This window comes from Pinus tabuliformis, chromosome 3_2 (assembly GCF_031772625.1).
Source record: "Pinus tabuliformis cultivar Carrire ecotype Pingquan chromosome 3_2, CPIR1, whole genome shotgun sequence".
In the NCBI taxonomy this organism is placed as follows: Eukaryota; Viridiplantae; Streptophyta; class Pinopsida; order Pinales; family Pinaceae; genus Pinus; species Pinus tabuliformis.
This window is the reverse complement of record NC_142302.1, coordinates 196559279-196585458: the sequence shown is the minus strand read 5'-3', so window position 1 is coordinate 196585458 and position 26180 is coordinate 196559279. Positions and strand designations below refer to the sequence as shown.

Genomic DNA, 26180 nt, shown 5'->3' with positions numbered 1-26180 from the left:
AAATATTGGCGCCCTCAGGGGCATCTTCCATAGTCAGAGCCTACACAACCTTTTCGGTGGTCATCTCTGCAATTTCCCTAGTTTCCTCAGATGTTGCCATCTTGCTCATCAAGAAATCTCTCAATTTCTTAATCAGAGGCTCAATCAACGCTCTACATAGGGCAACCAAGTCACGGCTCAGAATACGTGGGGCATACAATAGCTCAATTCGCAAGTGACCAAGTGTTGTTTCCTAGGTAGCCCTTTGTAATTTATAGCTCTTTTGAATTTGAATTCAACCATTCCCCCCAAAACCAGTTCATTAATGCTCCCTTGGCGGCAGATTTTCCCAAACCTTACCCATGAAGCACGTCTTAAATGTCTGCCACCCACTCCATTTAGTCTCAAGTCAATAATCACATCATGAATAGTGACTCCAACAGCCACTTTGCAGCAAACCCATGTGGTAACGCAACCCACCTTGCGCGGTCGCGGACCTTGTGACACTTTGCTCCTGTGTGCAGTTCCTAGGAAGAGTAGTTTATAGTCCCGCACCTCCTTTCAACTGCTTGGAGTGCTAAATCTATACTTCCCACGGCTAGTCAGGTGGCCGCGCCACCTGTATAGGGTTTCAACTAGTCACCCATCACATTCCCTGGAAAACATCCACCTTTTATTGTTAGTGGCTGCGTTGGGCATTTTATCATCTGCAACGTGCCACCATGGATGATTCGTTTAGTAATATGCTGTCCAAGCCAAGGCATCATGTTGATCAAATCATGGCAGTAGTCCCCAAATTCGTCAACATGATCGTGTGCACCCTATTTTATCACCCTAGTCTTCTTATCGAGAAAATCTTCCTTTATCTCATCCTCAAGCTTCTTGACTTTCACTTCCACCAGAGCGCTTTTCTCCCTTAATTGCACCCTATATTTCATAAGTTCTTGGAGCCTAAGATCATCCTGTCAAATTTGTTCCTCAGGTCCCAAGAATTCTACTTTGTTCAGCTCCATGATCCCTTCTTCAAGGCTCCACGAGCCGTCATATCTACCGACACTACTATGCGCAGACTAGTCATTCGATACTCTATGGGGATTACAACATTCGCTCCATACTTTAGCCTTGAAGGTGCTTGCTCTGTCAGTTTCTTTCACGTTGTCCTATAAGCCCACAGAACCACTGGTACATGCAGATCCCAATCAGTCCACTGCACATTGTGTTCGTTGTTCAGCGCTTCAAATACTTCATTAAAGGCTCCCGGGTGGATAACTTTCTGCCCACTCATTCTTTCCACACTCTGTTGTTCCAACCTAAGAGTTCGTCATGTAATTTTCTCGACTGCACATGCTTACTGACCATGTCTCCTAATGCAAGGTTTGTGTGCATTTGCGCAGGTTTTTTAATATATGCCTACATCCATCTCGACAGGTGTGCGCGTGGATCATTCCGTTCGAAAATCTTGTCTATTAATCGCATCTGAGGCTTCCCAAACCATATTCACATCATCCTCCTACATTCAAACCAATCCTAAAATCTTCCTTGATGTGTACCCCACCACCTCATGGGCATAGCACGCAGTACCCATTTCAAAGCCTCGAAGCATTGTTGTTCCAACACATCTCTTTCAAATCTGTTCAGGAAGTCATCTACCTCGCTTAAGCCATCGTACATAGGCAGATCCCTTACCTTTGTTGATACACAGTGCAACGATCTTGTAATCATGTTACAGTTTAGTGTGGTTACCTCATGTAACCGGTTCTACCATCGCTCTATTTCTTCGTTCGAATCCGATGTACAGGAGCTTTCATGTTCCCATGAGATTCGTCCATCCGCGGTTGGATTTACCCAGTCTTGCTCTCACGTGGTTATCTTGTAGATGCAATCTAAATCATCTCTGCTTTCATAGTCACACATTGGCTCTGTGTAATGCGATCCTTCTACAAGGTCCAAAGGTACAACTACACGCAGAGACTTTTTTCAAAAATCATCTTGCGCTTCTTCAAATTTATCACCCCATTCATGTTAGTGGCCCAATCTATCCCTAATAGTGTAGGGTAGGGATTTCTATCATCAAAAAACTCTATCACTTCAAAATCTGCCAGCGCGCTCACTCCTTCAATATCCATTGTGATCCCTTGCAATCTTTCCATAGGTAGGATCTTTTGTTGGTTCGCCATTCACAATTGGATAAGAGACCATTGTAGCGTAGGCCTCCCCATTCACTCCCATGTCTGCTTCAGCAGAACGTTTGTGTCTGATCCTAGGTCCAGAATCACTTAGTCCATCTCATATTCTTCAATTTGCACAGTCAATCTCATCTCCCTTCCCGTCCTCATCGCGTGCTTTCTGATCTTCCGGACTACATGCAGTTCTCTTGGCGTGATCCTAGCACATTGATGGATGAGTTCTTGCAGTCCCTTTATAGCATTGTTGCTGCACATCAACTTCATGCATGTTTCCAGGAATGCTGTGAGCATCGATGGGTCCATTTCCGGTGCTGGTTTGCCTTTGCTTCTGAAGTGGAGGCATCAGTGAAGCTCTTCCTCGCTTCCATGAAGGTTTCTGTATCGCGGTACAAATCAAACTTTGGTTCTTTCATCGGAGCTTTGTGAACCCAACTACTATCTTCAGGCTGCTTTCCTTTATCATCCCCTATTGTAATTCCACTTCCGTGCACAATGTTCATGTTAGGGTCTTCCTCGCGCGGCTCAGCCCTCATCATTTTCAGGTTCTAAGTCGGGGGAGGTTGGAGTGCTCCCTTGTCGCGCAACCTTGCTGTTAGTGTGGGACAATCCTCCATCTCATGATTAAACAATGTACAATACAAGCATGATGGACGCGTCGAATTCGTACAATCACAAGCATAATGTCCTGGCCCTCTACAATTGTAACATATTAGCTGTTTGTGACCTATTCTAGGTCCTCCTCCACCTTGGCCTCATCCGTGCCCCTGAAATTCAGTTCGCACCATCCCTGCATTCTGGTCAAGGGGCCGCATTTCAGCCTAAAATTTGTAGGTGGGAGTCCTATCCATCATTAGCTCATAACTTCTATAGGTGTGCTCATCGTGTCCCACTGACCTATAGAAATTACAGAACAACTGCTACGAATTCTATGTGTACTTTTATAATAAATGGCAGTTATCCATAGCATGCTTTCCTCCTATTTGACAAATCGTGCACCACAACACAGGTGCTGCGCTAGGTCCTTCTTGTGCCTCTAATCTCAATGGTATTGGTCCTCCTCCCCAAGGTAATTCGTGAACACTGGGCAGTGGTCCTTGTCATGTCCCTGACCCTTGCACTTTACGCACCATACCTCGTTGCGCACTTGTAGGCGAGCTATCCTATCTTGTTTTAGACTCTGCATCTCAAGGCACAAGTTTTTCAACTGCTCGTGGATTTGCTGAACTCTAAGTTTGGGATCCTGTATTGGGGTTTCATGCATCCTCATCACGATCTCCAAGGCCTTAGCCTAATTTGTTACCCTCTGTTGTGATAGCGCATTCCTTAAATGCAGCATTAGCGATGCTACAAACCATTCGTGGTGTTGTCCATCCATCAACAAAAAATGATGAACTAGTGAAAAATTAGTTATTACTAACCAAATCCCAAACTCTGATAGTCATCCAAATATTAGAGATAAGCTTTGTTGTTGAGTTGATTAATTATTTGTGATCATAGGTCCCACTTCTAGGATAGGTAGATCATAGATATAGTATGAAAAATAAATGATAGAGGACTCAAGGATACCTTAAGGCTATTCCTTAGAAGCAAATTTATCGAGTTGGTTTGTACCCTTGACTTCATCCACACATGCTTCCTTTTTATTGTAACACTATAATGTAACCATCATATGTGCAAACAAAAGCCTTGGTTTTGTTGACACTTCTTTAGGCAGAATGACCCATTTCCCGTGAGCGTCCATAACCCTGATGGGTTTGCCTAATGATATGACAGGTTAGTACCTGATGTCAGCAGGTGTCCATAGCCTCGATGGGTTAACGTCTTAAACCTATTTTACATTGAATTTTCTAGTCCCATGTTTCCTACCATTTTAGGTTTAGATTATGAACATTTCTTTTACAATTGGTAGATGGGGTAGTGGCTTCAAAAAGCCACTTAAAGGCATAGGATGATACCTTTCAGAGTGAATTTGATTACCTACATAATTCCTTGGACACATAAGGTACTCATAGGTACTCAAAGGACATAGCATGAATGAGTCATTTTAATGTGAGATGGATGAGGCTAACCAAAGAATAACCAAAAGACACCTAAAGTCCCATTAAACATAGTTTTCATATATGCTTTCACTTTTAAAGTAGTGTTCCACTATGAACAAAGACTTCATCAACTCTCTTGCAAGTATTAATAGAGATGCTTGAAGATCATGCTTTGGTGTTACAGTTATAGTATTCAAGTTTCTTTTTCATCAGTATCATTATATGGACCTTTTAACTTTGTTTTAATCCCCTTAGTATGCATTGGTAACTATATTTTGAGTAATTGTTTTGTATTGATGATTAGAAATCTATATGAATAAGAGAAAAAGAAAACTCTCTCCTCAAGTATAGGAGTATTTCCAATGTAACCATGTGCGTAACAAGTATAAAAATGCATTCATACTCAAGCTTAGGATATACTCTTCAATGCATACATAAGTATGAAGAACCGATTGTTTTAATGATGATGCCAAGAAGCAAGGAAGAATGAATGGGTGGTATGGCCTTACAATCGATTGAAACCAACTTTCAACAAAATAAAAATGCTCTTGATTTACCTCATTATTTGGTTCATTTAGCATATCCTTCCTTACCATGCCATGCAAATCTTTTAGCATTAGATGATTATCCTCTTGTGTGCTTAGAGGATCTGTAGATAGGCATGCCAAAAATTCTTCAATCTCAGGTTCTAATGGTTGCTCTCCATTGGATGTGGTCCATGATTCTTTAGTTTCTTCAACAATATTGCAAGGGTGGAGATATTCCTGTGATTCATGGATTTTTTGTTCTTCTATCACTTTTGGAGAGGTAGATAAGTTCTTGACTTCTGTCAAGATTTGTGCTTCCTGAGAAGTAGATATCCCAGTTACTGCTAAAATTTGAGAGAGATCTTCCAAATTCTAGATCATCCTTGAATATTTCTTTGTTGGTCGCTCATCCTTTAAACAAAGGCAAGAAAACCAATCATGTACTCGAAGTGCCACCATGCTACTAAGACCCTGTTGTCACCAATTTATTTTTTCACACAAGTTAAGTTTCTCTTTTTTCCATGAATCAATCTAAAGGAAAACACACTTGTAAAGAAAAATAAAGAAAAATGAGGCTTTGGATCCTACCTTTAATTCTATGCATATGAAAAAGAAACTAGAAAATCAATTAGAGACAACCAGACTTTGGAGAGACCCCGCCATAGTGGACACGTGGCTCTTCACTCACATCTTACCATATTTCTTTTCCCTATAGTTTTCCTACAACTAATATCACACATAAAACTTGTGAAAGAAGCTATGCTCTAATCCCTTTAGCACCTCCCCCGCAACAATGCCAAAAAAATTGGAGGAATTATATGTATTTTAATTCTAACATTTAATTATTAAATACGAGATCGTAAGACTTAGAGATGCAAGCACATGAAATACAGGATTAAAGTCTATTCTAGCATATGTAAACTACTAACACTAGAAAGAACTAATCACTAAGGATTATCACTTTCCACTAGACTATGGGAGCATAATGCTTATCAGGTTTTGAACCACAATCATTATTAACAATGTTCATGTGGTTTTATATATGTAGATTATCAGGTCTTGAGACTTCAACAATTTTAATCCTATAGATATGAAAACCCATTAAACATGTTGCAGAAAAGTAAATGTCGACAACTATAAGCAAAAGCATGCAAGGGAATTAAAGAAAACAAGCAAATAAACTACAAGAATCGTGTTAAAAAACTATCAAAAATAAATGCTAAGCAGGCTTATAGATATATTTTAGGTTTTTATTCGTTGTAGGAATCTATTATCAAGTATTTTCAAATCTCCAAGCAATTAAAGAATCCTAAAATGGAAATTACATATTTCTTTAATACTTTGTTCTAGTACAGAACCTAGTACCGAATTAAGTAGAGAAAGGTTGGAATTTGAAATTCTAAATAAGTACTGAATTAAGTACGGAAATTCTGAATATTAAAACATGTTAAGGAACCAATTTAAATTTGTTTGACTCTTTAAGCTTGAGAAAAGTCAATTTGAATTTGATCATAATGCATTCTACTTAACAGATCTGAAAATAGAGCAATACATCTAATATTAGGTGAAATACAAATCCATTGAAAAATTGAAAAGAGCATCAAATCAAATATGCAATCAAATGGAATTCGATTCTTAATACTAAAGTGCAATACTAAACACTAAATTGAAAGCATGAAAGTGAATAGATCTACGTTTTATCTAACATAAATTCATTGCAAAATAAAATTAAATTGTTGGATATAAGATTAATCTAGAAAAAAAAGGAAGGATAGCAACACTTACCCACACTAAGGGGCCCTTACCAAGAGGTTATTGTTGCTAATAAAATCTCAAATCAAGCTAAGAAGATGTACCATAATTCAGCAACCATCAATTCTTTACTCACTTCAAAAATCTCTATCACAACTCTCTAAGTCTCTCCAAAAATTAATCATTGATCTCATTTATTAAAATAATGAATAACCTCCCTTCCTCCTCCCTTTGAGGATTTATTTATATATAAAATCCATTAAGGAAGGATAGGGTCTAATCCGCTAAACTCAGATAACGAATTTACAACTTTAGAGGAAAATCTCGTAACTCTGATTTTTGTGTAATTTTATACAAATTAGTGTTAAATAACCAACCATATCTTCTCTACCATGACATATTTTTTGGATATTTTTCTATGGAGCCTAACTTGTTATATTTTCAACAAAAATGTCTCTTGGAATTTATGGATTCAATTCCATGGCCTCATAAATCGTGCCCAAATATGACTTTAGATTTTTTTCCAATCTGGGTTTTGCATAATTTTTGTGCAAAACTGCTTCAAAGAACTAGTTGTAACTTTCAAACTACATTAAATTTTGGGAAATGGATTGATATTAAAATAAAATGTTAGGTTTTACAAAAAACCATTTTCCATATTCTTGATATTTTCCATCATATGCACGGAAATCGAGGTAGAAAATGGCAGTTTCGAAATTGTTACATATTTTGTGTTGTAACTTAAATCATGTGCTAGGATCTCACGTGTGAGCTAGGTATAATCCAAGGATTGTACCAGCATATTAGGTCCATGTGGAACGTAATTTACCATGCTAGAGAAAGAAAAAAAACATATTTTATAATTTTGAATTTTTTTTCCCTCCATTCATGCAAGTGCATAATTAAGTATCGAACTGTTGAATAGATACAGAGATATAAATTTTCATATTGGAACATGATCCTTGGCCACATAACTACATTATTCAACCCTCATTGATAAAACTATATTAAAAACTCATTTAATCATTAAAAATACAAGAAATCATTAATAATTAACCACAAGGTAATATGAAAGCATTTAGTGAAAATTGGTAATATAATAGTTACGTAATACGTTGTAAAGGTATGAATATGGCTTGTAAATGAAAGGTTTTAATATCCAATATGATAGCAATATAGGGACCAACGATACCCAAGGAGAGGTGATAACTAAGCATCAAGTACCAAAAGCCAACATATGTCTCTTCTCAACATAGCCTCTAAGAACAACCAAGCCATGAGATTTCCAAATCTGCTCATAGCTCGATTTCCCAATTCCTTTTCTTAGCACAAGACCTCAAAGATTCAGAGCACAACCATCCTCGACATAGTCAGCACATAGTTTTTGTTTGATTTTATGATCTATTAGAATCATTCTCCCCCCTGAATGGTTGTAGTAATTCCAAAGTATACTTGAAGCATTATCTCACTCGAGCCCAAAACATGCCTAAAAAGATGGCCAAGTATCACTTCCACAGGCAACAAGTAGTTTCTCTATAGGGATGTTATATAGGCAATCGAAATGTGTCTCTCTCCTCCTGCATTTGGCATTCCTCATGGGTATCGAGGAATAATATAATCGCATGTGTTTGCATGCATGGGGGTGGCCACGCCACCCCTTCCATTTAATGCTCTCACAATCACACGGTGGCAGGCTCACAGCATGATCTAAAAATGGGGCACTTAGGCTTCTTGTCCAACTTACAAGAACCTCTCCCACTTCCAAAGCTTTAAATATTCCCAAGTATTATGATTAACCAATGCGGAATTAAAAATGCTTGAAAATATAGGTGTATACTGGTATTTATTTTTTACTGTTAAGTGTTGTAATTACTGTTGCTTATGCTAATATTTTAAATACAAAGAACAGTAAATAATGCATCAAGTAAAGCACACACATAACAATAATATTAATTTGGAGTTCACCCAAAACCCTTGGGCTACGTCTCCGTGAGCTCTAGTCAACTCAACTAGGCTCTCTGGGATTATGGCAGTAGTTCTTTTACAAGCCTTTGACTCAACTCCATATGTTTACACAGAACACAATGTGCTTACTTTACCATCTCCTCCCTAGCTCTGAAGCTCTCGGCTTTCTGGCTCTATCTCTGGCTCTTGCTCTGGCTCTCGGCTCTGACTCTGGCTCTCGCTCTGGCTCTCGGCTCTGACTCCGGCTCTCGCTCTTTGGCTTTGGCTCCGATTCTGGCTCTCGGCTCTCGCTTTGGCTCTCACTCTGGTTCTTCAGCTCTGGCTATGGCTGTGGCTCTTTGGCTCTAGCTTCTTGGCCCTCTGAAACCTTCATCTCTCTGGCTTTTCAGTCTTCAAGTTCTCAGGCTCTCTGACCCTTCGCTTGATGTTCAGCCTTCCACGCTCTTGTGGCTCTCTGTAGCTCAATCATTCAGCCTCTGTGTGCCTTTGTGAGTCTCTCGACCTCCAAGAAACTCCAGCAACCTACAACAACAATATATTGCTGTCACTGGAGCTCTCTAGCTTTCACTTGAACTTCAAGTGACCCCAAAGGCCCCTTCAACTGCTCTACGTAGTAGCTCTTCGGCTCTGCAAACTTCAACAATTCAGCCCCCCTCTACCTTTGACATTCATGGTTTTTAAGCCAAATTGTCATTGTTTGTCGGTTTTCCCTTTCGGGCTCTGCAGCTTCTGGCTTAAGTCCACTCAACTCCCTCTTCTGGCATTCAATAATCATTGCATAATGCCTTTAGGGCAGGCGGCCACCTGTTCCGTAACAGAATGGACCCATCGGCGCTTGAAATCCTTCAAAAACATTCGTTCTCTGTTTACACAGAGAATGCTATAAAACACAGGAAATTTTGTAGAGAACATTGTTCCCAGACTTCAATTTTTGATAAGTGCACCCTAAACTCCCATCGGGTCCACCCACAAGTCGTTATCGCTATCACAATGCTTGTTCCATGGTTTCCCTTCGTATTAAGAAAATATGTTAAAAACATGGCAAAATCCCGCTTATCAGATTTGAAATTATATGCATTTGTATTTCGGAACCCTTTCGGGTTCGTATTATCACATCAGGCTCAACTCCTTTGTATTTTGTTTAATCAACGAAAAATGAAATTACAAAGAAAATCATCATTGACGGATTTCAAAATGTATTAAATCTGGTTTATATTGCCGTCGGGTCTAGCCAGTCGCATCGCATATATAGATATATATATATATATATATATATATATATATATATATATATATATATATAATATCCCTGCTCCATTGTGTTCGCCGATATTGGCGATCACGGTATCGCATTGGCCCTATCCCATCACGTTATGCCTCCGACTGTCCCCCCAAGTGCCTTTGCTGAATCGGATATGGACCATTGATTGGCCAGATCCAATGGCTCCTATTCGATGTCCCTTTGACCTCCGATGGGCTCAATTTTTGTTTTTTTCTCATGTTTTTGGCCTCTTTCCCAAAGAATAAAAGGGGAACTTTTTTTTATGATAACTCCTTCATCTGAAGTCCATTTTCGCCCATTCAAGTTGTGTTGGATTCAGAATGAGGAGATATCTGCAATGAGACTATTTTCGAGAGCAGCCTGTGACTTTCATTTTCCTCTTATTTACAAAGGATTTGTGCCATTTGGCACCTTTTACCTCTTATGTGAAGCCTTTTAGGCTTATAGGTTTATCCAGGATCCATTTTTGGATCACGCCTTCCCACTAAAAGAACTTTTGGTCTCCAAAAGACTGATATACTGATCTGAGAAGTAAATGAGAGTGACTCACCCTCTTCTTTTAGCCTCCCTACACTTGCCTTTGCATAATGCCTCTGAACCAAAGTTTCTAACCACTTCCCTTCTTGGATGGGTTGGTCTTCCTGGGAAGAACTTTCTTCCTCCTTCCCTTCTTGCAGAACTTCTTTTGAACTGGTCATAGAAGGTGGTTTGAACCTCTTTTCCTTGATCATTGATCCAAGGTGGCTCAAACAAATGTGAAGTACATCTGCTCCACAAACTTTCATTTGTACCTGTTTGAAAGGCTACCAACAACAACCGTTAACAACAACAGGCATACAGACAAAAACTAGGTGGACTAAACTCTTTCTTCAACAAAAGAAATAGATTGCACAGCTTGTGAACACCTCCATGTCTTACATCTGCATACAAATGATGGACTAGATAACAAGCCCATAAAACATGCCTTTAAACAATGACCCTTCAAGTCAAGCATGTAGAAAAATACCATTAGGACTCTTTTTCAAAAGATGAAAATTTCATCATTGTCTCCATTTGGAGACCAAGTTAACTTCTCCCAAGTCAACATGGCATCACATGCATGTCAAAGCAATCAACCCTGCAAGTTAATTACACATACATGTTCAAAAGCAAGGAAACCATCAGCATCCCTATGTTCATGCATATCAAGCTGATGCATGCATTTCATCCTTCAACTTTCACTTAAGTACACTATACTTTCGAAGTTCAAATGAAATATAATGTAGATGCATCAATAGACATGCAATCTTAATCGGATAAGGAATCTAATTGTTCCTTACCAATGCCTTTCAAAGGTACTACCTTGTCTGCACATCAGCATCATCATGTGAATCATTCTGAGACACATCAATGATGGAATCTTCCTTTCCATTTTTGCTATCTTCTCTTTCCACTTTCTTCAGCTTTGGTGGAAGAATTGTTGGATTCAATGTCCAACATTTTGTAGCAAGATGTCCTTGCTTATGGCAGTAAGTGCACTGCATGTGCATCCTCTTGATAGAATGATTTGCCTTGTCCAAAGGACTTTTGGCTTCTTGCTTCTTTTCCTTCTTCTACTTCCTATATGTGGTCATTCTCTTCCAACATCTAGAAACATTATGGTTATCCAAACCAAAAAAGGAACAAGCAATTCTTCCCCATCTCTATGTGGAAATTTATCATGATTTGCACAATCAAAAGGAAAATTATTAGAACCAGATTTATACCTGCCTCTTTCACCTTTATTACCTTCATGAGGAGGTGAAGAAAATGAAGAAGTGGCTCCCTTTGGAATCCCATCAATCTCTTCAAGGCTGTTGGAGTCTCCCCGACTCTCTGGTTCAAGTGTGTGCTTCTGAACACCTGCATCCTACAAGTGATGTTTCAAGCTATTACATTCTTCCTTAATATAATCTTCACACTTTGTAATGCAACTCCTCCTTGGAGCTATTTCAATGGCCTTCATGGAAGCTTTGGAACTCTCTCCATAAGATTGTCCATAGCCAAGACCCAAATACTTAGGCCTTTCCTCTTCACCTATGCAAACCTAAAACAATAGTCATTCTACAACAAGCATACATCAATCAAACAATCAATCCCTGACTACCCAAACACATTTCAGACAAGCAATCTTTGCTTTGTCAATCAAGCATTCTGATATAACCTCCTTGGAAGGTGGGTTTAATCAAACTTAGGCTCTAATACCATATGATCTGAAAATGGGGCACTTAGGATTCTTTTCCAACTTACAAGAACCTCTCCCACTTCCAAATCTTTAAATATTCCCAAGTCTTATCATTAACCAATGCGGAATTAAAAATGCTTGAAAATATAGGTGTATGTTGGTATTTATTTTTGGTTGTTAACTGATGTAATTACTGTTGCTTATGCTAATATTTTAAATACAAAGAACAGTAAATAATGCAGCAAGTAAAATACACACATAACAACAATATTAATTTGGAGTTCACCCAAAACCCTTGGGCTACATCTCCGTGAGCTCTAGTCAACTCAACTAGGCTCTCTGGGATTATGGCAATAGTTCTTTTACAAGTCTTTGACTCAACTCCATTAGTTTACACAGAACACGATGGGCTTACCTTACCATCTCATCCCTGGCTCTAAAGCTCTCGGTTTTCTGGCTCTGGCTCTTGGCTCTACCTCTAGCTCTGGCTCTGGCTCTTGGCTCTGACTCTGGCTCTGGCTCCGATTCTGGCTCTCGGCTCTCGCTCTTGCTCTTAGGCTCTCGTTGTGGCTCTGGATCTTTAGCTCTGGCTTCTTGGCCCTGTTCAACCTTCAGCTCTCTAGCTTTTCAATGCTCAAGTTCTTAGGCGCTCTGTCCCTTCGCTCGTTGTCCAGCCTTCCACGCTCTTGTGGCTCTTTGTAGCTCGATCATTCGGCCTCTGTGTGCCTCTGTGAGTCACTCAACCTCCAAGCAACTCCAGCAACCTTTAGCAACAATACGCTGCTATAAATGCAGCTCTCTGGCTTTTCACCTAAACTTCAAGTGACCCCAAAGGCCCCTTCATCTGCTCTGCGCAGTAGCTCTTCAGCTCTGCAACCTTCAACAACGCAGCCCCCCTTTGTCTTTGACATTCATGGCTTTTAAGACAAATCAATGTTGTCTGTTGGTTTTCCCTTTCGGGCTCTACAACTTCCGGCTTCGGTCCACTCAACTCCCTCTTCTAGCATTCAATAATCATTGCATAATGCCTTTACAGCAAGCGGTCACTTGTTCCGTAACAGAATGGACCCATCAGTGTTTGAAATCCTTCAAAAACATTTATTCTTTGTTTACACAGAGAACACTGTAAAACATGGGAAATTCCACAGAGAACACTGTTCCTGGACTTCAATTTTTCATAAATGCGCCCTAAACTCCCATTGGGTCCACCCACAAGTCGCTATCGTTGTCGCAATGCCTGCTCCATGGTTTCCCTTCGTATTAAGAAAATACGTTAAAAACATGGCAAAATCCCGTTTATCGGTTTGAAATTCTATGCATTTGTATTTCGGAACCCTTTCGGGTCCGTAATATCACATTGGGCTTAACTCCTTTGTATTTTGTTTAATCAATGAAAAACGAAATTACAAAGAAAATCATCGTTGACGGATTTCAAAATGTATTAAATCTGGTTTATATTACTGTCAAGTCTAGCCAGTCGCATATATATATATATATATATCTGCATGCTCCATTGTGTTCACTGATTGCGATTCGCCGATATCGGCAATCGCGGTATTGCATCGGCCTGGTCCCATCGCGTTATGCCTCTGACTGTCCCCCCTGTTAGTGTCAGTCTTTGAAGCCTTCCACCAGTGATCAAACATGCTCTTACAAAGTGGTCTTAGGGTGTCAAAGTCAAATTTTGTCATTTCAGTGAGTCTTCAAGTAAAATTTGGTCACTAGGTAATAGGTCTAAGATTTGTTTTCACTCCTTTCAAAGTTTTCCAAGTGTCAGTCCATGTCACCATTTGGCTGAGTGTACCATCATCCAAAAGGTTGTCATCATCATTTCAGGTTCCAATGGGTCATTTTACACGCTGTTCATGCTTCAGTTGTACTTGGGTAAGGCTCATTTCCCTCTCCTAGGGTTTTGAGGGTAATTTTTCTTGGATGGTCAAATCATAAACAAAGCTTTTATCTTGATGTTCATACACCTTCCTCTATCCTTAATACACCTTCTTAAGCACTTCCCATCACTTATATCCCTCACATTCATCATTTCCCACAAACCGTAGCTTACTGCTAAAATTTGACAATTTTCTAGGCTAGGCCTATGTTTTTCCCTTTTGGACCCCTTCCCCTCACTCAATATTTGAAATTCCACTTTCCCCTACTTCCTAAAACCCTCCCTACTTCCCAAAATTTTCTCAAGAATTTAGAAGCCCCTTATCCCCTTCATTTCCCTTCATTTTTACAAATCCCCTGTTCCACATATCGGGATAGGTTTTATTCAAATGATTTTTCTGAGAAATAGAATATGAATTTGACAAAAGTGAGAGGCAATTTTGTCCGTCATTGACCCAAGAAGAAAAATCTCTTTCATTTTTTACACAGGTTTCATGGTTTGGGAGAAATGTCGAAAGCATCATTTTCCTCAGGAGGGTTGATGCACCTCTGGAGTGACCTTGGTAAAATCAATTTTTCCCCTAGATGGAATGACCAAATGACTTGATTAATGAGTCAAATATAAATAAACACAAATGGATTTCCAATGAACTATCATGAGCTCAATTTGGAGTTGATAAAAACCTTCAAAAGTTGACTACAACAACACTCTACATTTAGGCAGCCTCATTCTGTACATTTTGACCAGTCTTGGGAGATTGGACTTTTGATATTGAAAATGAACTCCAAATTGAGCAATTCAAGATTTTCTAGAAAGTAGACTCGTGATCCGGATTTAAAAAGGAACGCAACAAATTATAGAGATAACCATATGCACAAAGATGCAGCGGAAATAATACTTCATTTCATTAATGGAAAATACTGAAATATGCTTACAACCAGAAATGGAAATAAACCAGCTAGGGCGATGGTAGCTTATCTCTGAGAAGAGATGTGATGGCTACATGCCTCTAAACTGTCTTAAAATGAGGCTTGAAGGCCTATTTGTTGTTGAGAAACAATGGAAAACCCTTAACATTCCAAAACCTAACCCTAGGAGATGAAACACCAAACTGTGGGCCCTGTTTGGGGTAAATTGGTACATCAACTTCCCGGGGTCGTAACTTTGGCATATGATCTCCGTTTGACGCGTACAATAGCTCATTAGAAAGATCTATCCGAGCACTATCATTGTTGGAACGGGCAACATCGGTCCATTTCATGGACCCATGTTGCCCCCGGATTCCCCGAAAAACGTCGTTTAGGGCCTCAAAACGGCTCCGGAAGTTCAGGACCCGAAAAACTGCTAAAAATAGTAAGTTGTGCTACAATTAAGGAAACTGAAAATGCTGAGAAAGACAATGGTGGGGGTCCAGGTGGACTTGGCAGGTGGCCACCAATATCCACCTGGATCAACTCGATAGGATTTCGAACAAGCTATCCCTTGCACAATTTGGACACCAGGAATGTCTTCAAAAGTGTCCTGCAAAAAGGCGCTACGCACCTTGCAAGGTTTTCCTTTGTTAATTTGCACTGGCACTACGCACCTGGCAGCCAAGCCCCAAATCGTTTCAAATCACTCCAATTTGCCTCAAATTTTCCATGTTACCTCTTTGCAAGTAAGTACATTGATCTTTCTTGTTGAAAAGGGTTTTTGCATCAATCTTTGGTGACTCTTTCACTCATGAAGTCAAAACCCTAGTTTTCACTAAACTGTCTCATAAATTTAAAAGCTCACTCATTTATTTCTTTTCTATCTCATCCATTTGTTGTTCCTTAAACCCCATTCCCTCATATAAATTTCCTAAACCCCATTCCCTCATATATTTCCCCAAATCCCATTCCCACATAAAAATTTCCCAAACCCTACACACTTTATCCTACTCACTCCCTAAACCCTATTCACATCCCTAAAACCTATTCATACATACATTTCCACACCCTCTCCCCATACACTCTGCCCATTCCATTCCTTCATCCTATTCCATACTATTATCCACAAACCATTCATATATAATCACATTTTTCAAAACCAAGGGAAAACAATGGAAAGAGACAATGAATATGACTATGAGGAAGAGACACTCATTGATAGTTCCATGGAGAGACATAAGCAGTAAAGCGAAGGCAAAGAGAAGATGTACGAGGATGATATAGATGATGAACAATAAAGAGAACAAACAATTGGAGGATAAGCAAAGCCTAATAGAGCTTGAAATGTTGAAATTGAAGAGGCAAAATGACAAAGAGGACCATGTCACTTTGACTTCCATTGAGCAAGAGATTGAACATGACCGAGAAACTTGGCTTAAGAGGGTCAACATGCATCTTGAGGGACTGACTAACAAGGCCAACAGGGACAATAGAATGCTCCAGCACATGTCATACCATTTTATGACTTGAAATGAAATATGCAACATAAGGATGAGGAAGCTTAAGGGTAGGTTGAGGAAGGCCTTAAGGATCAAAAAGGAGCAAGACAAATTGAAGATCTTGGCTGAAGCCTCACCAGCCCATCAAAGCAACTAATGATGGTGCCTTGTGCCAAATTTGGGCAAGTTTTGACAAATTTTGGTCGTTTTCAATTTTTGAAATTGTAAACACAGAAAATTGCCCTAGGTGCGTAGCGCCACCGGCGCTACGCTTTTCACTGGAGGAATTTTTGAAAGAATGGCTTACATATCTGGATTCAGCATGATGAGAACATCAAACCCAGAAAATCTCGGCAATTTTGGAGCAAAACTTGGTCACCAAAAGGTCAAAACACTATCAAAAATGACCTCTCTGCCTCTTTTTGGACACACAGAAACAACCTTGGGAGATTTCACGTTTGAAGGGGAAAATGACATCCAAATGCAAAACTGCAAGCTATTCCAGAAACTATACAGGAAGAAATTTCTAATGAGCTATCTTGGGCTCAATTTGGCTAAGGGGAAGGCCTCCAAAAGTGCCTGTGAAGCGGCGCTATGCATAGAGCCAGTTTGACCAAAAAATCCAGTTTTCGCGTAGTTTCACTATCTGTTGACTTTTTCTCTCTTCATGGATGAATTTATGATTGTAATTAATTCCATGGCATGTAAATGTAATTGTGAAATGATATTAGAGGGTATATTCATCAGTTTTAGTTGGTTTGGGGGTCAATGAATCAGTTTCCATGCTTATAGAGGCAAGTTGTTCCACTGCCTATATTCTTGCTCCTTGTTTGGAAATGGTTGTAATAGTTCCTTATCCCTTGTATTCGACCTTTGATGGCTAGCATAGGTGGTTTGATGTCTATATTATGTATTTTTTCAGTCATTAGCAAAGGTTGGACTCTCTTGGATGCTCTGAGCTACATTGTACATCTTTACGGTAGTTTGGCAAGGAAATAAACCAGGATTTGTAGCTATTTTTGCGGGATACTTGTGGTAATGTGTTTTTGCATAGTTTCTTCTTCTGTCATTAGTTTTTCTCATGTGTTATGTGTGCCAAAATCTAATTCATTCTTCTAAACTAAATGAAATCAAGATATATAGATAAAATACATTGGTTACAGTGCTCTACCTTGGGAATCCATTTAGTTTTTGATGTTTTATACAGTTTGAATAGGATACGTGATCTCTGCATGCCCTCCTCAGCTCCTCATCAGTCTTAGATTTACCGTCTCACTCGATTTCAAGTGCTAAAACACATACCTACCTCGCCCCATAGAACACCCTATATTCCTGACTTGATTTTCCAGACCCAAAGCTGCCTGCTCCATTTGATCCAGCAAAAAACCCAACAAAATTAACCAAAAAACCCTAGAGCTACTATACCTAGCCTAAAATCCATATCTGATCTAGTCAACTTGACTGAGATTAACAAGGAGAGAGCCCTCTCCCGACCTAGTAGGGCTAGCTAGCAGGTTAAGCATGGTTTGTGGTTACCCTAGAATTGCCTTCCATCAGCTTGAGGTCAATCTAGGCTCTAACACCCCCGACTAACTTCGTTGATTACGATTGCCGATCGGATCTGGACCATTGATCGGCTAGATCCGACAGCTCCTGTTCGTTGTCCCTTTGACCTCTGATGGGCTCAATTTTCGTTGTTTTCTCATGTTTTTGGCCTCTTTCCCAAAGAATAAAAGGGGAACTTCTTTTTATGATAACTACTTCATCTGAAGTCCGTTTTCGCCCATTCAAGTTGCATTGGATTCAGAATGAGGAGATCTCTACAATGAGACTATTTCCAAGAGTAGCCTGTGACTTTTAGTTTTCTCTGATTTACAAAGGATTTGTGCCATTTGGCACCTTTTACCTCTTATGTGAAGTTTTTTAGACTTAGAGGTTTATCCAGGATCCATTTTTGGATCACAACCCCAAGCTACCATGCTCCTCAAACCTCACCTCCATTGAAGGGATATTAAATGACATTATTTCACATGGACATCAAAATATTTTATGAAACTAAAAGATTTTTACCACACCTCATTCATGCCTAGTTGTAATATCAACAACGAATTAATGAGATTATTGATATTTTATAATGAGTTTAATTAAAATTAGCCAAACATGTGTATTTATTTTTGTTTTTATTATAGAAAACAATTTTTTTATTTACTAAATATTTTATTTTTATTTTTAAAATGACACATGTCAACTCTAGTTTGATCATAGAAGGAATTACACATCTCCCTCATACTGGTCTATAGAGTTCAATTTTTTTTCTACTTATCAAGAAAAAATTTAACGAAATCTATTCATTTTCATGGTTATCATTTTATATTATATGCATGTGTCAAAAAAAATTGTTCTATCTATTATATACAAATTTTACTATCATAAATTTTATTTTAATTGTATATTTTCTATAATAAAATATACTCCAAAAAATATTTAAGAAAAATATAAATAATATAACCAACATTTCCTATAAATTATAGTGGCCATAGCCATAAAATGCCATATGTGAAGTTATGGAATTATTTCTACAAAAAATCAAACAAAATCTAGGCAATTATCCCACTCTCCCAAAAAAACTCTTATTTACTTTTATGAATGAATTTTTTAATAACTAGAACTTATAAATCTAAATAAAATTCTAATTAAACCAAACCTTACGAATATGAAAAGTTTTAAAAGGAAGCTCACCAAAAGAGCATGATCCATCCATGTGCACTAACCTGTTGGAGCGGACTAAAGAAAATTAATGAAACACAATCCACTAAAGAGAAGTATACCTAACACTAAGTGAAAACCTTCAAAGTTAAACTAGAGCAAATCCACTTAAGTAGAGCCAACGCCAAGTAAAAATCTTGTAATCCCACCATAATGAAACAATCACAACACTAAATAAATAAGAACCATAAAAATTAACAAAGTAGGGTTGACCCACCATAGCAGACCATACCCAACAGAATTAAGGAAAACAAAGTCAAATGAGTTGAATCCCTGAAAGCTTACAGAGCATGGCTAAACCACGAGGGCAAAGCAAAACAAAGTCGAATGAATCATGAGCAATGTCCCATCAGAACATGAATTTGGTAGTTGGTATGAGACCTTGAGCTTGTGAATTGACACAAGTACCAGTCACATGCGACTTTATTTAATTTTTTAATTACTACCTAACCCAACCCACGATGAAGAAACGCCTCTTGTGAAGCCATGCATTATAGTAACTACTCTAATTTATTGCAATTACTAAAAATGGTTGATATGTAAATTTTACGTGTGCATGTCAAATACTAATTTCAAGGCCAACTAAATGACCATCAAATTCTAAACCTAGGACAGAGCATATAAATTATTTAACTTACTTTTATTATTTCATGATATGAATAAATTAAATATATCTACCATCAATAATTACATTATTTTATATTCATAAATATTATTATTTTAAAATATAATAAAATAGATACAAAATTAATGATGGGAGAGGGAATAATGGCATGTCTCCTTAGGCTTTTACTACATTATTTCTCCAACATTGGTACTGTCACCATGTTTATGGTCACTCCTGTATATGCTCCTATCTTAGGACATGGCCTACAAGTGTTCTTGTATGCCTAGGGCAAGGTGTTTGCTCGATATTAGCTTCCCTAGGGTGAGTTTCTCTTGTTGACTCATTGTGCAGCGACTGCGGGTAATGTTACCAATGGAAATGGTTCTAATGTTTCCTCCATTATGGCGGCCACATCATGGCATTTTCGATGCCCCTTCGCTACCACCAATTATTTAATTGTGTGTCGTGTCAGAGGTATTTCTAGGATGACCTGGAGGAAGGAAAATCGAACTACAGGTACCATGGATGTTATGCTCTTTTCATGTAGTATTTTCCTTCTATGTGTTTTAATTACTTGAGTTCTTTTTTTACTATGTTCCCACTTGAGACTACCAAAAATAGAAATGCATTTCCATACTTTTATTAGATGGGGAATCCATAGTAATATGGGCCAAAAATACATACTCAAATTTTTCCCTCAAAAAAACCATTGAAGAGAAATGGGGCATACTCCAAAAATAATAATGTCTGCAATATAATGGGAAGGTCCTCCAAGGCCTAACACTACTAAAAAATACATGTATATCTAAGAACTCTACAATAATTTTAAATTCTATACTATCTAGAGGTGCTCCAGATGTTAGGCCTTTAAATGGTACAACAATTTATTTCAAACGTGCAATTAAAGGATTGGTTCCTAGTTCAGTAGAATAAAACCAAAATATCCCAAGTCCCCATATTGTTGATCAAATGGAACAAGTCCCTTCTTTGGAGGTCAAAAATTCAAAGGTATCCTTTCTCTTTACGATACTCCAAAAAAAGGCAATCATATGCATATTTAATGATTTTTGGCCAAAACCAGAGGCCCTATATCAATGGATTTTTTCGGTTTGGACACCAAATTGTGATATTTTATTATGCAAAGGTTTTTTCATAGTCCAATTTGATATTCAAAAGGACCTAGACTTTTTACTTCAAGAAGGGCCATGGTTCCGGGGTAATGCATGATTATTTGTCACCCCATAGTTCTTGGAGTTTGATGCCACATCCATGGTGGTTATACCATGCAGATTTGGGTGAAGCTCCCGAATATTCACCTTCCCTTCTGGAAACATTAAGTTATAGAAAATATAGGTGATGCACTAGGTAAATTTAAAAAAAAGAGATATGGAAAGAGCAGGAAAAGGTCTCTTCACCTTTCCCAGAATATGTGTGAAATTAGATATGAGCAAGGGACTTCAAAATCATATTATATTGAAGCACAATAATTTTCAACGACTTAAGTCTTAGACTATAAGAACACGACATCTAGATGTCATGAATGTTTTCAAACGTGTCACATACAGATTTATTGTCCCTTGGCAAATAAAAACCCAAGAAAGAAAAAGAAGAAGCCCATGTGACCAAAAGGATGGAAATTTAACGAGATTCTTCCTTTTTGAAGAAGAAGAAGAAGAACCTAGATACAATGTTCAAGAACAAGTGGAAGAGGAGTACATGACTCAAATGGGTAACAACCAACTGAGATCTCACCACCTCAAAAAGGTATGATTATCTAGATTTAGTAGGAATATCCCTTTTGGCTATGTAGATTTCAGATGGATTATGGGGCTCTAAAATAGATCATGTTTCTAAGAGTTCTAATTCCGATAAAGAACCCCCTTGGTGTATGTTGATAGAACATTGGATTTGATGTTGATTGAACCATTGACAGATGGTTGGCACGAGGTGCACAAAAAGAAGGGTAAAAATTTTGGTTGATGTGGTGTTGTTTCCTTTTTACTACCTCTTCATTTGTATATATTTTTCTTTCGTTTTTTTTGTGTAGATTTGCAATATTTTGACCTCTATACTGACATGGTGATGTTGTTTCTTGTAATGGATTGACTATCTTGCATACACATGGAAAAGTGTTTGCAAAATGTGATTTTTTATTTGCATTAATAAAAATTACAAATTTTTTCTTGTGGGAAAAAATAATATATATATATATATATATATATATATATATATATATATATATATATATATAGATATATATAAACTTCGAAACTAAATGTAAAAAATTTATTTAAAACATTTTATATTAAAAAATAAAAATATAAAGTGTTTATTTTCTTTACATGTTTAAGAAATAAAAAATCCACCTTCAAAATTCTTGCATATAAATGATCTATAAAATACCATTTATCACATATGTGTTAGTTTGTAAATTTGCTGTTGATTTTTTCTTACCAACTATGTCAAATAAGTTAAACAATTTTTGAAATTATGAAGTGTTTTCAAAGGTGAATGGGGTATGATCATAGGGTTTAACACCACCTGGTCCGGACCTTAGTGCAGCTCCTTTTCCGTTTGGTGTGGTGGCTCCGACTGGATGTAATGGGACTAGTTTCCTAGTGATATATGAGTTGATGGGTGATTGGTTTGTAATGTAGAACGAGGGTGATAAGTGCATTACTCTATAGTGCAAAAATATACAAAGATAACTAATCTATCCCGGGTGTTCTTCTAACAATGCGATTCTTGATTGTTTCTATTAACAAATAAACATAAAGATGACTTATTCATAAAATAGAAATATATATTCATATGATGATTACTTCGTTTAATTAATTAAACAAAGTAATAATAAAAACATTATCGTATTGATCATAACATATCACTAACATATATATTCAAAAGATAACAATTCTGAAACATTCAAAAGTGACAAGTTAAAGAATTGTTTTTAGAAACATATATACATATCAATAATCGTAAAGTTGATAAATGCTCATTCACATAAAGAAATAAGACAAAAGCAGAGATAATAGTACCATATGCATTTGGATTCTCTCGATGTAAACAGCATTCAAATTCTGCCTTCTAATTTGGGAATGCCTTCAAAAGACGCAATGGTGCAAATCTCATAAGAGCCTCTTTGTCAAAATGTAGAACTTTGGTCCAGTCTTTTATAAAAAATATATATTAGAAGTACAGTAGTGTAACCTCTGAGTTAAGATTCAATACAAAATTGCGAACCCTTTCTAAAAACATGAAAGGGTCTTTAAATACTAATAATGATAACAAACTATGAATGAAAATCGCTATGCGCTGGTATAACTAAAGACACATAAATATGGGATTTATCCTAAAAATAGTAGTGTTGTGGCGATCGAATGGATTCACTGTATCGACTTCTTTTCTTGTGATTGTAGTTGACAGATGGTAAGCATACGTTGGATTTCCGATGGCTGGCTCATCCTGGAGTGTAGCTGAGCTGTATAGGTGGCATCGGAGAGTTCGGAGACCATGTAGTTGATTGCATCTAAGAGACACTTCATTGCCATCTGTTGACTGTGTGGTTTGACAAGGAAAAACCATAATGTTTCCCATGTCAGTCTTTGGATTCCTCTGACTAATTTTTCCCTTTGTGTCAACTCTTGTTTCCAATGTTGTTCCAACAATTTTACCTTTGGGAGTTTACCTAGAGAGAAATCTGTAATCAGATTAGACATATGCAAACTGTTGTTTATCAATTCGACCAGATTATTTGTTGTGGCTCTGCATCTGGACATGGCTCTTTCAGCTTTCATTAATTGAGACTCCCATTCGGAAAACAAGATTTCCTTATGTGATTCTTGTATCCTTGGCAGATTGGTATCTTTTCCTTCTTTTGAATCTTGCCATGATAGAAAAATGGTTAATTTTTCATCTGCCTTATCTAATTCAAGCCTAGCATGCACTGATTTTTCAATCATAGATGCAAAGATATCACATAAGGGGGTGGCCAATAATATATTATGACATAAAATATCTAATTTTCAGGACAAAGCCTTGGTTATTTCCAGGGCTTCTGTTCTGAATTCATTTACCTATGGTTATACTTTGAACTATTCTATCTGGTCTTTCATTTGCGCGATTTGTTCTTATTTTGATTTCTTCTCCTGCTCACTCAACAGTTGTAGTCTACTCAACTCTTGAGACAACTCTTGTTGTTTATGGAGGGTCTATTCATCAATCCTCTGCTTTTCCAGTTTTAACTGCTCTTTTAATTGTTCATTTAGCTGCCTCTATTCTATCAACTATCGCTCAAGCTGATCTATCTTTTGTTGTTGTCCTGCCGATTGTGCTTCTAGTTGGATGATTGCTTAGTCTTTTTCCCTCATCAGGTGGCTAACCTCTGAGGCCTTATCCATTGTCGCTACTATATAAGCTCCTGCATACTATGACAGTTTTGTTAAATCTTTGGAGGGATTGACATTTGCTTTCCATACCACGTTTATCATCTCTGCCTGAGGAGTCAAAAGAGGACTTTGATCAATTTTCCTATTCTTCCTCTGTCTTTTGACTACAGTCCTATGATTTGGAATATAAAAGACATCAAGTGGTTGTATTTCTTCAATTTGCAATACAATCTCCTCAGTAGGATTCTCAGGAATAATCTCCATGTCTTGCTGAAACCTGGGTGGGCCACTTGTTCCTTGTATTGGAACTGTGTTGATTTCTATATTTTGCACTGTAGCCACTTCTGGTGTAGTGAACCCTTGGGATTTATTGGGGTTACTGACGATTGAATCAAATTTATCTTATTCCTTGATTAACTTGGGATCAATATTAATATCCGTATCAAGGGGTTCACTAGTTCTTCCTTGCGTTTGCTCACTTTCTGGTGTCTTCTCCTTCTCAGGAATCTTTTCAATTTTGGGAGTCTTCCCAGTAATTTTCTCCTCACAATGGCCTTGTGCTTGTACCATAGAGATTGTATTTAATAAGTCTAGAGGTAGTGTTTCCAATCTCTGTGCTCTGAGCCTATAGAATTCCTCTAGTGCTTCTACTCCCAATTTGATTTTGGCCAAATGTTTGACTTGAGAAAATACTTCTACTGAAACAAAAAAATCATCGTAGCTATCCTTCTCATATTCAAATTTGGCTATTTTGGCTTGAGCAGTAACATTTTACACAACCGATCTAGGATCATACTTCCTTTTTGGGATAGTTGCAAGCTTTAATAGCTTTATTTTCTCAGCTTCCTTCTCTGCATGTTTGAAATCATGTAGGGTAAAAGCACCACATCGAAGAGGAAATGTCGACCACATGTGATTTTTAGAATCCCTAAGATTCTTTGACATCCCTTCAATTGTTATTTGATGTACTAATTCTCTGGCCAACAATTTATCAGGGATATACAGTGGAAGGACATGTGGGTTGGCAAGGCTGCCGAAAAGTCTTACGCAGGTGAATCTCTCTTCTCCAAACCAGCTACCAATTGCAGTTAGGTTGACTGATGCTTCCTTAGATAACCTAGGAGTAGGCTTATTGAATATAGCATAATACATGGGAAGGATAAAGCCATGACAAATTCTATACAGGTGGTTTTTGTAATGGGCTTTCCACAGTTCTTTATGATAGAGATGAATGGGGTTTGGGTCCTGTGGAGTCCATTTCCATCATAGAATGGGATATTCAGAATTGAAACAGATAGTGTCCATAATATAGGCACTCATGTAAAATGGGGGTATCACCTGGGTAGTCACAACCCTACTTTTTCTATAGTCAAGTTTTGATTGACCATTTTATTAGACAAGATGGTTTCCCAATCCATGATAAAGCCATTAATTGCAGCCTCCATTAATGGTACCATCTCTATAGAAAATTCAGCAGAATCATGGAATCAGAAGAGTCTGCACATCATTTTGCCAACATAACAATAAGGAGAGGCCAACGGATCTACGGAGTACATACCCGACATTTCATGCTTGTGCTTGGTTGGAAAATGCCTCCATTTTCTAATAGGGTTGAATTCGATGGTGTTCTCCTTGGCGAAAGCCTCCAAAAACGCTTTGTTATAACGCTTCTCCGGTTGAGGAAAATGGTACATTTGTCTAATATCTTCTGCTCTGAATGACCCAAACATTCTTCCATCAGTTGTGAAGAAAGTTTTGTCTGTGGTTTTGATGCTCTCAATAACCCACCTGACCACGTCATTATAGGGTAAAACTTTGGCATGAGCTGCTATTCTATGAAGATATGAGCAGGCCAATTCCTTAAGAGTATTCTCTGATTTACTCATGGAATCTGTTTTTGCCTCTTCTTCGAGTTCTTTAGGATCCTCTGCTTCCAACAAATTGTAGATACTCTCCCATGAATATCAGATATCAAAACCTTCTTCGTTGGTTCTTCTTTGGCTATGACAGGAGCCTTTGGTTTCTTCACCTTCTTCGTCATTTTCTATGGATTCATCAACTCAAATTTGCTCTGAACAAACAATGAAAGAACGTAACAGAGAAATAAACCCACTCAAAGGCAATATGAAATGAAAAGAATTATGGTAATTCAAGCATGATAATTGAAATGCAATCAAGTATTACCATG

The 26180-nt window shown here is 37.9% G+C and overlaps 1 pseudogene; it reads right to left on the bottom strand.

Annotated features, from left to right (window-relative positions):
• The window catches only part of LOC149180434 (ubinuclein-1-like), a 54370-nt pseudogene that overhangs the window by 17895 nt on the left and 10295 nt on the right, over positions 1–26180 (bottom strand).